The 14,042-nt window shown below is 41.8% G+C and overlaps 1 long non-coding RNA gene across 1 annotated transcript; it reads right to left on the reverse strand.

The window, feature by feature from the left end:
* Window positions 1-1,438: 1,438 nt before the first annotated feature.
* On the reverse strand, window positions 1,439-3,436 carry LOC130997776 (uncharacterized). Its single transcript, XR_009093182.1, has 3 exons — window positions 3,050-3,436; window positions 2,423-2,817; window positions 1,439-2,154 (listed from the first exon to the last, which is right to left on the reverse strand). It is a non-coding gene; the product is annotated as an uncharacterized LOC130997776 (long non-coding RNA).
* Window positions 3,437-14,042: the final 10,606 nt, after the last annotated feature.

The raw sequence follows: 14,042 nt of genomic DNA on the forward strand, positions 1-14,042 counted from the left end.
CACTACGAAACGAGCAGCAATAACAGTAGTGATGCAGGACAATTAATGAACACAATATTTCTAATGGGATATTGACATGGAATCGGTTATGAAACTTGTGTGGGTCTGCTTCGAGTTTAAGGGGGGTGAAGACTTTTAACTATTGTTTGGGGTAGGGGTGTGCTCAGTTTGTTGAAGCGACCGATTGACCGATTTTTTACAATCGACTGACCGATCGGTGTTAAAAAATATTGGCCAATCGACCGATTTGAACATTCAAACCGATCGAAAACCGAGTTGATCAATGTTCGGTTTTCGGCAGACCAAACCGCCCCAACCGACCCTTGTGCACTTTTTTTCCACCTATAATTAAATTGTCTGCTTCGAGTTTAACGGGGGCGAAGACTTTTAACTATTGTTAGGGGTAGGTGTGTGCTCAGTCGGTCGAAGCGACCGATATTTTACAAACCGAATGACTGATCGGTGTTAAAAAATATTGGCCAATCGATCGATTTGAACATTCAAACTGGCCGAAAACCAAGCCGATCAATGTTGGGTTTTCGGCCGACAGAACCGCCCCAACCGACCCCTGTGCACTTTTTTTTTCACCTATAATTAAATTTCAATAATTTAATAGTCAATATTTAAACATAAAACATGATCGGAAATTAAAAATCCAAATCCAACATTCCAAATCCAAGTTCCAACATTCCAAATCCAACATAATCGATATTACAAATGTTCAAAAATTAAAGTCTTGCAAATTAAATAGTTTCATTCATTTTCTTCAATCTTCACTCTACAAGGCTTGATTTGATTCTTCTTCTATGCCAACTCCAAGGATCTTCAAAGTGTTCGCTATTATTTTAGCTACGCCGCAAGTGTACGGTGTAGCTGCAATATAAGGGAAGTAGGGTCGTATTCCACAAGGATTGGCGAATTTAAACTTCTAAATACTATTAATAAGTTGTTTTCAATTTATTTAGACAACCAAAAACAAGATATGTTTATAACTAAAACAAAGTTGAATTAAAGCAAGCAAACTAAATACAATAACATAAACTTAATTAATAAATTGGGGAATGACTCGAAGGAAAGTTATCCTAGGGACTAGATTTCGATGGATTATAATGAATTTTAATCTAAATCAATATTAATCTTGATATGGCCTACTTATCTAGGGCGATCTCCCCACTAGTTTTAGCCCCCTCCCGGACGACTAAAACATTATATTACGGGTCATAATTGCCGTCCCCGGTCAATTTCTAACCTATAACTCCCAAGAGCACAAAAGATCAACAAGCCATCACCCAACTCTCAACCTCCCGGTTTATTGAGTTGATATGTATTAAACTCCTAATCTATTGTAATTATCCTCTCCCGATTCAAATCACAAATTAGAAATGCACAAAAGGTAGCCAACCAATCATACAAGAGATAAATCTAGGGCTTGAAAAGATAACAATAAGCACAATCAGATATATATTAAACAAAGAAATCAATCCATTACAAATCCATCTAATCTAATCCCTAAGATAAGGGATTTTAGCCAAGCATATTCATAATAAAAATAAATCCCAAGTCATAAGAAAATATAAACAAAGATATAAAGAGATAGAGATTCATAGACAAATTCTATAATCTTGATCTTCAATCATGTAGTCTTGATGAACTCATTTCCAAGTCTTCCCCTTCTTTCTTTGATTTAGGTGTTGTTTTAATGTGTGGAAGAGAGAAAATGGTAGAAGAAATTGATGGGTTGGAGGAGAAAAATGGAGGCTAGGGTTTGGAGAGGTGATTTGTGGTGGATGATGTGAAAAGTGGGGGGAAAATGAGTATTTGGGGGTTGAAATCGCGTCTGAGCCCCACCAAAAGCATCAATTCCGTGTTTCTCCCGCGGTCACGGCCGTGACCGCGGCGTAGGACCGTGGGGGAGCTTTTGGAGAGGCCCGCGGTCGGGGCCCGGACCGCGGATGCAATCTGTATCAAAACGCCCAGGAAGCCGCGGTCATGCCAGCGGCCGCGGGGCCCTGGGCTCCTTGCGCAGTCCGCTCGTTTTGCTCCGTTCTCCCTCGTCCGGACTCAGATTTGGTCGCCGTTTGCGCTCACGGATTCCTCTCGAGACGTAATTCAATCTCATATCTTCAAAATCCTCCAATTAATCCTTGATTTTTCCTGAAATCACTCCAAAACTACACCAATGAATCAAATCTTCATAAAACTCAACATTAGGGTACAAACACGCATTGGCAAGCAAAATATGAAGAAAAATGACAACAAATTATGTGGAATTGAGGTACGAAAATCATGTTTGTCACAAAGCTACATAATAAAATGAAATAAGTTACAAATTAATCATAATAAATAAAATATAAAGAAATTATTCATTGATATATAAATATATATATATATATATATATATATATATATATATATATATAACCTTCTTCGTGCTTTCGAATGGACTCCAAATCTTCTTCAATTGTAATGGGATCCTTTCCCTTCCTCAACTAATCTTGGGTGCAAAGGAGGCTCTCCACTATAGTAGGAAGAACTCCTAAAAAGATCGAGCACCCTTCCCCCGGTGCTAAAAGCTGACGGATGCAACCGTAGAAACAGGTGCAGACAATACGTCTTGAGCAAGCTTGGCAAGAATAGGCAACTTAGGTCCATTAACCATCCACCAATTCAACACATCAAAGTTCTTCACATTATGCACTGTTCTTTATTTCTCATTATCTCCTTCAAGCATTACTTGCTTCTCATACTTGTCCACCAACAAATAAGGAGTGTCATGCTCTTGTTGTGAAAAAGATTCAACTTCCACGAAATGATCATCTGATGGTTGATACAAGGAAATTAGCTAACAATAAGCAAATCCCATTGAACATAAGCAAATTAGCAAACTGAAACAACATTTACAAACAATATACCCCAAGGTAGATTTACCAAATAAACAAATACGAATAATCTCACTGACCAAAAATTAGCCACAACAATTAACTTCAAACTGAAATAAACAAATAGAAATAGAAAATTGAAATAAAGGAACATATGAACAGAAACTAACCAGAGGTGGAGGGTGGTTTGGAGTCTATGGCCGTGCGGTGGAAGGCTGAAGCTGGCGTCGGCGGAGCCGCGGTAGGTCTAGAGTCTGCGGCGCGGCAGAAGGCTACGGTTCTGGCGCGGCATAGGGTGGAGGACGCCTGGGGCCTGTGGGACTGGCGCGGATCCGGCGGAATCGCGAGTCGCGACAGGGTAGGGGTGTGGACTCTAAACGGGGGGAACTGGGGTAGGTGAATCACGAGGTGGTCTAGCCGGGGGTGGTCTGGCTGAAGGAGTGACCGAAGGTGGTGTGGAGTTTGGACGAGTAGGCGAGAGAAGTAGGTTGAGGGAGGCGCCGCTTTCGATTTTCAGTGTGTGTAATGTGTTGGAGAAGAGAATGAGAGATACATGATTTATGGTTAGGGTTAGGAAAAAAATAGGAATAAACTATATAACTAATTGGTCGGTTCAGTTTTCGACCAACCAAATTCAAGAAAACCGAACCGGCCGCGTAAATCGATTTTTTTGTATTTTTTGGACCGAACCGACAGATTCCATACAAAAAACCGATAGAAAATCGATTGGTTCGGTCATTTTTTGTTGATTTTTTTGGCCGGTACGGTTTCTACTCACCCCTAGTTAGGGGTTTAATTTGGTTTTGCAAATTTTATATCTTGTAAAAACTAATTTACTAAATTTAAAATCTATAATTTTTTCATCTTTTTACATTTTTAAATATTAAAAAATATATAAGGGCATTTTGGGTAATACTGACTATTATTATTAGTATTTTTTTATTTATGTTTATGGTTACAATTAACCTTTACTGAAGCAAAGTGATTAAATTAAGGGTTAATTGCATGAAAATACATGAACTATAGTCACTTTTTTATTCTGCACACGAACTTTGAAACTTTCATTTTTAATCATGAACTTTACATTTGTTCCAATTTTTTCATAAAATTGATTTACCCCTAATATGATGATGATGTGGCGCCTATGTGGCAGCCGGAAGTGTGTCATTTAAACCGCCGTCCGATAAATTAAACGACGTCATTTTTATAAGTAATAAACGACGTCGTTTTTCTCCAAAAATGATTGGAAAAACAGCCCAAGCAGCCTTTGGGCCGGAATTGGCGCGCCTAGGCCCAGATCCACGCTCCAGCCCAGGCACCTCCGACCCCTTCCTTGTTGACCCGCAGCAATTAGGGCTCTGCGCCGCCACGTGCAGCGCCGCCTTGCCTGCTTCTGCCGTTCCACCGCCCTCCACGACGTCGCTCGCCCCTCGCCGGTCAAGTTCACCATCAACAACAGCAGCTCCAGTGACGCCTGACCGGAGCAAGAACGCGCGTGCGAGGCCGTCTGTGCACAACCCCGCCTCAGGAAATGCAATGATGCACAAGTCCTGCACGATGGTTGGGCTGGCAAGGTTTGCCGGAGCTAACCTAACCCTAAATCGTCGAAGACCCTGCCTCATTTTTCTTCGACGAGCATCAACTTCTAGACCGCCGGACTTTACCGCGGAAAAAATACAACTGCAAGACCGCGCACCCCACCTCTCATAGAACAAGTGCCGCCATCACTGCACGACCGTCAAGCTGGCAAGGGACGCCGGAGCATCCCCAATCGCCGACGCCTGAAAAGCAGATGCAATGCCTGCCGTCGGACAGAACAAGTGGGCGCGCCGGGAACTTACCGGAGCGATAGACATGGCCTCTGCTCGCCGGAGCACCGGGCTCCATTCTAATCTACAGCGAAATGCAGTGTTTTGATAACAAGTATTAAAACGACGTCGTTTCCATGCCACGTCATTTTAATTAATGATGTGTTACATACGCGTGGCATTCTTAAAGACACGTCAGTTTTCCAGCTGTCGGACTTCAATTTTATGGAAAAATTGGAACAAATGCAAAGTTCATGATTAAAAATATAAGTTTCAATGTTCGTGTGTGATTTATGCCTAATTGTTCGTATTTTAGGGGTTTGCATGTGCATGTTTTAAGTTAAATATTCTGGAAATTGGTGCGTTTATGGGTTTGTTTTATGCTTTGCAGGAGATTTAAGTTTTATCGATGGAAGAGTGTGATTTTGGAGATTTTAGGTTAGAATGGCGTTTGTAGGCGCAATCTGGTGTTCAGAGCAGAAAAGCCCGTGCCAGAGCAGAAAAGCCAGCGTCAGTGCAGAGTTGAAAAGGCGCAGAGTAGAGCAGAGCTGCGCGGATAGCTCTGTATCAGAGCAGAGCTGACTTGCATAGTCAGAGATGAAATCTCCAGAGCTGAACTTCACTATCAGAGCTGAAATCTCCAGAGCAGAACAAACTTGTCAGAGCAGAGCTAAACTCGACAGAGCAGAGCTAAATCATCAGAGCTGACTTTACGCGCCAGAGTAAACTTGTCAGGGCAGAGCTAAAGATCGACAGAGTTAATATATCCAGAGCTGACTCCCAGCTCTGCTATACTTTTCAGAGCTCGCTAAATATTCCAGAGCTGACTTACAGCTCTGTCATACCTTTCCAGAGCCGAACTTCCAGAGTAGCCAATTCTCGCCAGAGTTGACGTTACTTGCAGAGCACGATCCAGCTGGGCTTACCTTTGAATGCACGATTTTATTTCCTTAAAAGTCCAGTTTTGCATGGCAAGTTTGATGGTGATTAGGATTGGAATGAAGTCTATAAATAGGTTCTTGTTATTCATTGTAATATTCATTCCTTTATAGACATGGGAGAAGATCTAGACATGGAGGTTTATGACAGCAATGACAATGAGTTCACTGCTGAAGAGCCAATTGCTGAGATCAAGACCGAGGAGGGACTTCTGCAAAGTTCAGCGCAGCCCAGTCCAGCCCTGCCAAGTTCAGCGTTGCCCAGTCCAGCGCTGCCCAGTCCAGTCCTGCCAAGTTCAGCGCTGCCCAGTCCAGCTCTGCCAAGTTCAACGCTGTCCAGTCCAGCTCTGCCCCTACCAGGAAGAGAAGACAGAGCAGCAAATGCAGCAGAGAGAAAGAGAGATGGAGAAAGAGAAGGTTCCCGTGTCTTTGTTGGATGTCGATGAACTAAGCGATTTGTTGGATGAGGATGTGTGATTGGGCGTATTTATACGCATTTATTTGGGAGATTTTGGTATGTTTTCTATGTTTAATTCGTGTTAAATATCATCTTTGGATATAAATTATGGTCTTATATGAATTTTGATGGTATTTGATAGGTTTTGGAGAAAAGTATTGATTTTGAGAAGAGTTTTGAAGTGGTGAAGATGTGTGAAGAGGAAGCTGTGCACGTCTGCCGTGCGGTGTGCCCATTTTATCTGGATGTGGTTTGATCGCATGGATTAAAGTCTGAATTGGCGAGATGTTTGGGCGATTACTTGCTTTTGACTTTTGCATGGGCTATACTTTAGCTTATTGCTAATGGGCCCCATGCGCCACCTTGTTAGATTAGGTTACCTTTTATTTTTTTTGGGCCCATGCGCCATTAGTTGTTAGATTAGTTTAGGTTAGTTCTTATTTCCTTAGTTATATATAGATTAGAAGTCAGCGCCATTTTTTTTGGGAGAACATCATCATATTCCAGCCGCTATTTTGGAGCAAATTCTGGACGCAAGTTTTGAAGCAATTAATCAAGATTTTTCGGTTCTTCATTATTTACGCAATTTATTCTTTTATTTTCTTTTGTTATTTAATTATATTTTCTAGCTAAATTCGTTTATTCCGGCAACGATTAGGGAAGCACTAGCAAAATTATTCTGTGAGATCTAATTGTTCTTAAACTTTATTTTTTTTGTTTGTATCTGCGATTCTCCATGTTTAATGATATTAATTGTTTTAATCCATTAGATAGTTGCAAATATTTATTGGGTTAGAATTAATTATATAGCCAATTGAACCGGCCATCCGTAATTGTAGTTTAGGTTTGATTAGTGGTAAATTGACACATCAGGGTCAAGGGAAAAGCAGTCTTAATTCAATAATCCTGCGTCAGAGTTTATTGGTTTTGAATCGGGTTTCTCTAGATATTAATGCTTTCGGCTCATTAAACCTATAGAGCGTCTCTTACGGTTGTCAGTCGATTAGGGTAGTAATTAGTGAAGCGTCTTCCTGGTTACCGAATAATTATGGAGAAATAAGATCACGTCAGAAGCGTCTTCGGTGGTTATAACTAGTTTGTTTGCATAATTTAAAGTTATTTTTTGCATTGATGATCGAAATAATTGAGCTAGGGTGGACTTAATTGATTGCTGGAATTCTTTTATTAATTGTTGGAATTTTTATTCATCTTTTGGTTAATTGGAAAAATTGGTTTATTCGCATTTTATTTATTTAATTTTAAGTTAGTATTTTCTATATTTTCTTCTCAAAATTTCGTGGTTACTTTGCAGGCTTTAATTGGAGAAATTCTCGCCAGTCCCTTGGGAGACGATCTTGCTTACTACTGTCTGCGCAGTGTGGGCATACCGGCTGACTGCCGGATATTTTTGGTGTAAAACGACGCACCAAATTTTGGCGCCGTTGCCGGGGATTGGTTTTAAGCAGGATTTTACTGATTTTAGTCTGTCTTTTATTTTTAGTTTATGCCCCGTTCTTCTCGTACATGCATATTAGTTTTTGATCCAGAAATCGAGAGGACCGCACGAAAGTTGAAGAAGCAAGCTAAGGAGTGGAAAAAGAGATCCAATTCTGCCCCACCAAGTCTTGAGGAACAACCAGAAATTGAAGTTCCAATGGCTGACCATGATGAGGAGGATAGAGAGATCGTGGATCCTCGACAGGAGAGACCTCAACTGATCAGAGAGTTAGGCCGTCATAGAAACAATCGCCCTTTGTGCATTGTCCTTCCTGCCATTAATGGCAACGCTGAAATACGGCCTGGTTTCATTCAAGTGCTACCCAAGTTCGGTGATTTACCTGGAGAGAGTGCACACAAACATCTGGCTGAATTTGATCTAGTTTGCTCAACTCTACGCCCTCATGGTTTTACTGAAAATAATTTAAGGCTTTTGACTTTTTCTCATACTTTGCAGGGTAAAGCGAGAGATTGGCTTTTTGATCTTCCCCCTGGTTCGATTAGAACTTGGGGAGATTTAGAAGAACAATTCTTGCGAAAATTCTTTCCTGAATCCAGAGCTGCAAATTTGAGAATGGCCATTAGTAGCATTAAACAGAAAAAAGCGGAGAGTCTAGCCGATTATTGGGAGAGATTCCAACAGCTGTGTCGCAAGTGTCCAGATCATGGATTTTCTGACTACCAATTGCTTACTAACTATTTTTATCGTGGTATGTCTTCTTTTGATAGGAAATTTGTTGACGCTGCTTGTGGTGGAAGCTTGACCAATAAAATTTCGGACGAAGCAAAGCAACTCATCGTTGACATGGTTTCAAATGGCCAACAATATGAGGATGAGGATGATGATCGTTATAGGCCAGTGCAGAAAGTAGAAGATTCCAACATGAACGAGAAAATTGATGCTCTCACCTCTTTAGTTAGAGGACTTGCTGTCGCTAAAACTCAACACGTTCAATGTGGAATTTGCTTTGAAAATAATCATCAAACTGATGCATGTCCATCTTTGCAGGATAATAATACTGAGCAAGCATGCATGGGATCCGCCGATGAGCAAGAGATGAACGCACAAAGGCCAAAGCGAAACGACCCATTTTCCAACACCTACAATCCAGGGTGGAGAAATCACCCTAATTTTAGGTGGAGACAGCAGGAACCGGGGATGTACGCGCCAAATCCACCGCAGGCTGGACAGTATGCCCATACCGCACGACCTGCACCGGGTTCTGCACCCAATATGAATGATATCATGAAGAGCCTCGCCCAGAGCAGTGAAATTGTGAAGAATTTGGTGCAAAGTCATCACGAATACCTAGCCATATAGTCGAAGTAGCAGTACAAGATCGAATACGGCTTTGAGGTGTGAGATAACGATCCTTAAGTAAATCGTATCCAAAATCCTTGCCTTTGATCACTTTCCAAGCCAACTTCATAAGAAAACTCTTATTCATATTATCAAATGAGCGAACTCCAAGACCACCCTCCTCCCAAGGAGCACAAACTCGGTCCCAACTCACCGGGCAGACAGCACGTTTTGTAGTGTCCCCTGACCATAGAAAATTTCGGCATTTCTGATCAATATCCTTGATAAGCGCCCGAGGCCAACGATAAACCATCATGGAGTGTGTCAAAGAGCTCTAAATGACAGATTTAATGAGACAAAGACGGCCAGCAATCGAGAGATGTAAGCCTTTCCAACGAGCAAATTTATTGATGATGCGATCATGGATTGCTCGTAAATGACTTTCACGTATCCTACCGCAGCAAATAGGAACTCCTAAATAAACAAACGGAAGAGACTTCGTAGCAAATTGGAGAGTCTCAACGATAGAACGACGATCACGAGCAGAGACGCCTTTCGCGAAAAAAAACATGAGATTTCTCCACGCTACAAATCTGGCCCGAGATATCCCTATAATAGTAAAAAATCTTCTTAATCGTCAAAGCATTAACAGTAGAAGCTTTACATAAAACCAAAATGTCATCTGCATACAAGAGATGAGTAGGAAACTGACGGGATCTAGACATCTTCATGGGAGTAAGATGTCCCGAAGCAACACAATTGTGAAAGAGCTTGCTGAGCGCATCTTCCGCTATGCCAAACAATATCGGAGAGAGCGGATCTCCTTGTCTAACTCCACGAGAACAGGAGAAGTAACCCCAAGTACGACCATTGCAGAGAATAGAGATAAGAGTCGATCTGAGAACGACTTCAATCCATTGGATAAAACGATTATCATAACCCAGAACATGAAGCACGTTTAAGAGGAAATCCCATATGAGAGTATCAAACGCTTTTTTAATATCGATCTTGCAAGCCATGTTACGACCACCATTCGATCTTTCCATACAGTTAATGCCTTCTGAGCCCAACATGATACAGTCGTGTATAGACCTTCCCTTGATAAAACCAAATTGGTTTTGAGAGACCGAAGCCGCAGCCACCATACTAAGGTGAGTCGCCAAAACCTTAGATATGATTTTAAAGAAAAAATTCGAGAGAACAATCGGTCGAAGATCAGTAACCGAGGAGATTTTATCCTTTTTGGGAAGAAGGATAAGAGTGCTAGCATTACACCCTGAGGGAAGGTAGCTTCTTTGAAAGAACACCCGAACCGCACTTATGACATCCACCTTGATAATTTGCCAACAAGAGTGGAAAAACTTTCCCGAAAACCCATCCGGCCCAGGAGAATTCTCAGCATCCATGTCAAAAACAGCAGCAGCAATCTCCTCTTCCTCAGGGATACAAGATAATAAAGCATTCTGAGAATCCGAGATCAACGGATCCAAAAGAGCTTCGACATCAGCCAGACAGTTGCTACTCGAGCAATTACTAGCAAAAAGATTGGCAAAAATTGCACAACATGCTGAGCAATGTCAGTATGATCATGATTCATCGTGCCATTAATAATGAGACTCTCGATGTTCTGGTGCCGGCGCTTGTAGCGAAGCATATTATGAAAAAAAGTGGTATTTCTATCACCATCCTGCAGCCATTTGACTCTGCATTTTTGCTGTAAGAAGCAGGATTTCTTAGTCAGGGTGACGTTGATTTTGGCTTGAGCTTGAATTTCCTTGATGAACAGTTCATCCGTGTATCCCTCAGTCGCGATGAGTTGTTGAGTTTCAAGAAGCTCTTGTTGAAACTCAGCAAGCATGATATCCACCTTCCGAAACGTATTCTTGTTCCAATCCTTAAGAACATGCTTGAGACGTTTAAGCTTAGCCATTACTTTAAAAATAGGACAGGTGGTATCATAGTCCTGATTCCAAGAGTTGCGGACAACCTCTTGAAAATCAGAATGTAAGACCCACATATTGAGAAACTTGAAAAAATTCTGATGCGGGATGTACAGATCTTGACATTTTAGAATTAAGGGTGAATGATCCGAAGTGATACGGGGCAACACATGAGTATGCACCGAGCCTCAGATAGCCGCAAAGTCCTCGGAGTAGAGAACTCTATCCAAGACGGATTCAACATGACGAGGCATGAAACGACGTCCCGACCAAGTAAACTTGAGACCAGTAGTAGGTGCCTCAATGAAGGACGTGGCGTCAATAAAATCTTTAAACTCCTGACATGCCGTATAGTTCGGCCTACAAGAACTGCTACGCTCATGGGCACCCTTGACGGCATTGAAATCACCTATAAAAACTGTGTTGCCGTCCATATGGTTGAGAAGATCAAGCCACAAGCGACGACACTGAATATGACAATTAGCCCCATGAATAATCCCAATACGGAAAACCCGATTCTGCCAACTGCAATCCGTAATAATCACCTGTTCAGAGCAAAAAACCATATTAACAATAACATCCGGGTGAGAAAGCATCCAAATATTCGGCCTCATATTCTGTCGAGAATTCTGAAAACATGCAACCAAATTCAAAGACCTCCAGAAAGAGAGAGGAGTCTTATTATGATCCGACTTAGGCTCAATAATACCCAAGATTAAAGGAGAAAAAGAAGCACAATGCTCCTTTATAATAAGTTTGGATTCATCCGTGAAGCCACGAATATTCCAAACCATAATATTCATCAAGAATTAACAGTGATGCGTGGAGTGAAGGTCACCCTTCTCCACTTCTTCTGCCCATCTGCCAGCTGAGATATTGGACATTGTCCTAGCACTTTTAGATCCTCCTCTGTCAATGACTGATCTATGCTTAATTGTGCTAAATTTTGGGGTTTATATAAGCTTTATTTTAAGAGAATCTTCTGGAAATTGGTGCGTTTTATGGCTTGTTTGATGCTTTGCAGGAGATTTAGGTTTTTCGATGGAAGAATACAATTTTGGAGATTTTGTGGATAAAGAGGTGTTTTTAGCATAACTCTGTAGCCAGAGCATAGCAGCATAGCTCTATCGCCAAAGTCCGCGCTCCAGACCAGACCAGAGAAGTCAGCCGAAGCCCGAGTCAGAGAAACCAATCTCCAGAGCAGCGAAATGGATAGTCAAAGCAGAGAAATCAAGAAGTCAGAGAAGCGAAGCCCGCGCTGAAAAGTCAGAGAAATCCGCGGAAGCGCCAGAGAAATCGAGGTGAGCGCGGAAGCGCCAGAGGAATCGAGGCGAGCGCGGAAGCGCCAAAGAAATCACTTCGTCGCTGGAATCAAGAAGCTAGCGGAATCAAAGTCCAGTGCAGCGGAATCGAGAAGCCAGAGAAATCACCGTTCCTCTGGCGATAGCAGAGAAATCACCATTCCGCTGGCAACCCGTTCCGCTGGCGAGAGCCGCGATTTCCGCCAGAGTGGAGATTACTTGTTGAGCGCGTCACAGCTGGATTTACCTTCCTTTGCACGATTCTTTTCCTTTTAGAATCCGGTTTTGCATGGCAACTTCCATAGTGATCAAGAAGGATTTGAAGTCTATAAATAGGGCCTAGTTTTTCTTTCAGATACACAATTCCTTGCCCTAATTTTCGTCCTTCCTGGAGATCACCATTCTTTTGGCAGCCGCAACTTTAGATTTAGATTTTTTTAGTTTACCTTGATTACGTTCATACTTTTGCTTCAGTTTTTAGTGCAGACGATTTTCTTTCTAGAGTTGTTATTTTATTGCGTTTTAATTTATTCTCTTGTTCTATGTTTATTTCTATTTCTTTGCTTGTTTTTAATTTAAGCATGAGTAGCTAAATTTTTAATTCGGCGAAAAATAATGAAACTCTGATTTAATTATTTGTGAGACCTAATTGGTTTAAAATCAATAGGAATCAATTTTGAACCAATTAGGCCTCACAGATAATTAAATCAGAGTTTCATTATTCTCGCCGAATTAAAAATTTAGCTACTCATGCTTAAATTAAAAACAAGCAAAGAAATAGAAATAAACATAGAACAAGAGAATAAATTAAAACGCAATAAAATAACAACTCTAGAAAGAAAATCGTCTGCACTAAAAACTGAAGCAAAAGTATGAACGTAATCAAGGTAAACCTCTTCTTCGATAGTGGGGAAGTCCCGGCAACGGAACCAATGGACGTATAGTGGATGAGCTAGAGAGATTACTTGAAGAATCGGACCGACGTGCACCGCCTCAAACTCTCTCGCAATTGCAGGATCCCAAGGATAAAGAAGAAAAAGCAATTGTTCACACCAAGAAGATGGGGGATGAGGATAAGAAAATCTCGCAGGCGACAACTGTGGGCACTGAGATGCCAATGAAGCTACTTTCGAAGAAGAAAGATCCGGGTAGCTTCACCATTGAGTGCGAGATTGGAGGAGAGCTCTTTCCCAAGGCTCTTTGCGATTTAGGGGCTAGTGTCAATGTGATGCCCATCTCTGTTTTCACGCGGTTGGGAATTGGAGATCTCAAGCCGACCTCGATGGAGATTCAAATGGCGGATAGATCAAGAGTGAAGCCGAGAGGAAAGCTTGAAGACATCTTTGTGAAGGTTGACAAGCTAGTCTTCCCAACGGATTTCTTGATCCTCGATATTCCTGAAGATGCAAATCCGTCGTTGATTCTTGGTCGATCATTCTTAGCTACGGGGAAGGCTATAATAGATGTGCCCAATGGAAGCGTCGTCTTTCAAGCAACTGATGCGCATGGGTCTTCTACCTCTGTTCGTGTTAAGCGTTCTGTCACGCCCGCTATGTTTGATGTTCATTGAAACCATGAGGTATCGTCGAGCTCTAGACGTTAAATAAAGCACTTGTTGGGAAGTAACCCAACTGTTTTTCTTTGTTTTGTTTTTCCTTCTTTTAGTGTCGTTTTGTTTCTTTTTGTTTCTTTGTTTGTTTGAGGTTTTTAGTGCGGTGTTAAGCTTGGAAGTTGCGAGATCTCGCGCTTTGTTCATGCCACCGCCAGAGGAACAGGTGTTTCTCTGCCAGAGTTCTGGTGGTCCTCATGTTCCAGCGCAGCCACTCACTTCGCTGCCCTACCTCTGCCATCAGTGCAGCCTCGCCAGCGCGTCTCTGCCACCCGAGCTGCACTTTTCCGCGCTCGCTGCAACTCTCCACTCT

The sequence above is a fragment of the Salvia miltiorrhiza genome, chromosome 8, assembly GCF_028751815.1.
Source record: "Salvia miltiorrhiza cultivar Shanhuang (shh) chromosome 8, IMPLAD_Smil_shh, whole genome shotgun sequence".
NCBI lineage: Eukaryota > Viridiplantae > Streptophyta > Magnoliopsida > Lamiales > Lamiaceae > Salvia > Salvia miltiorrhiza.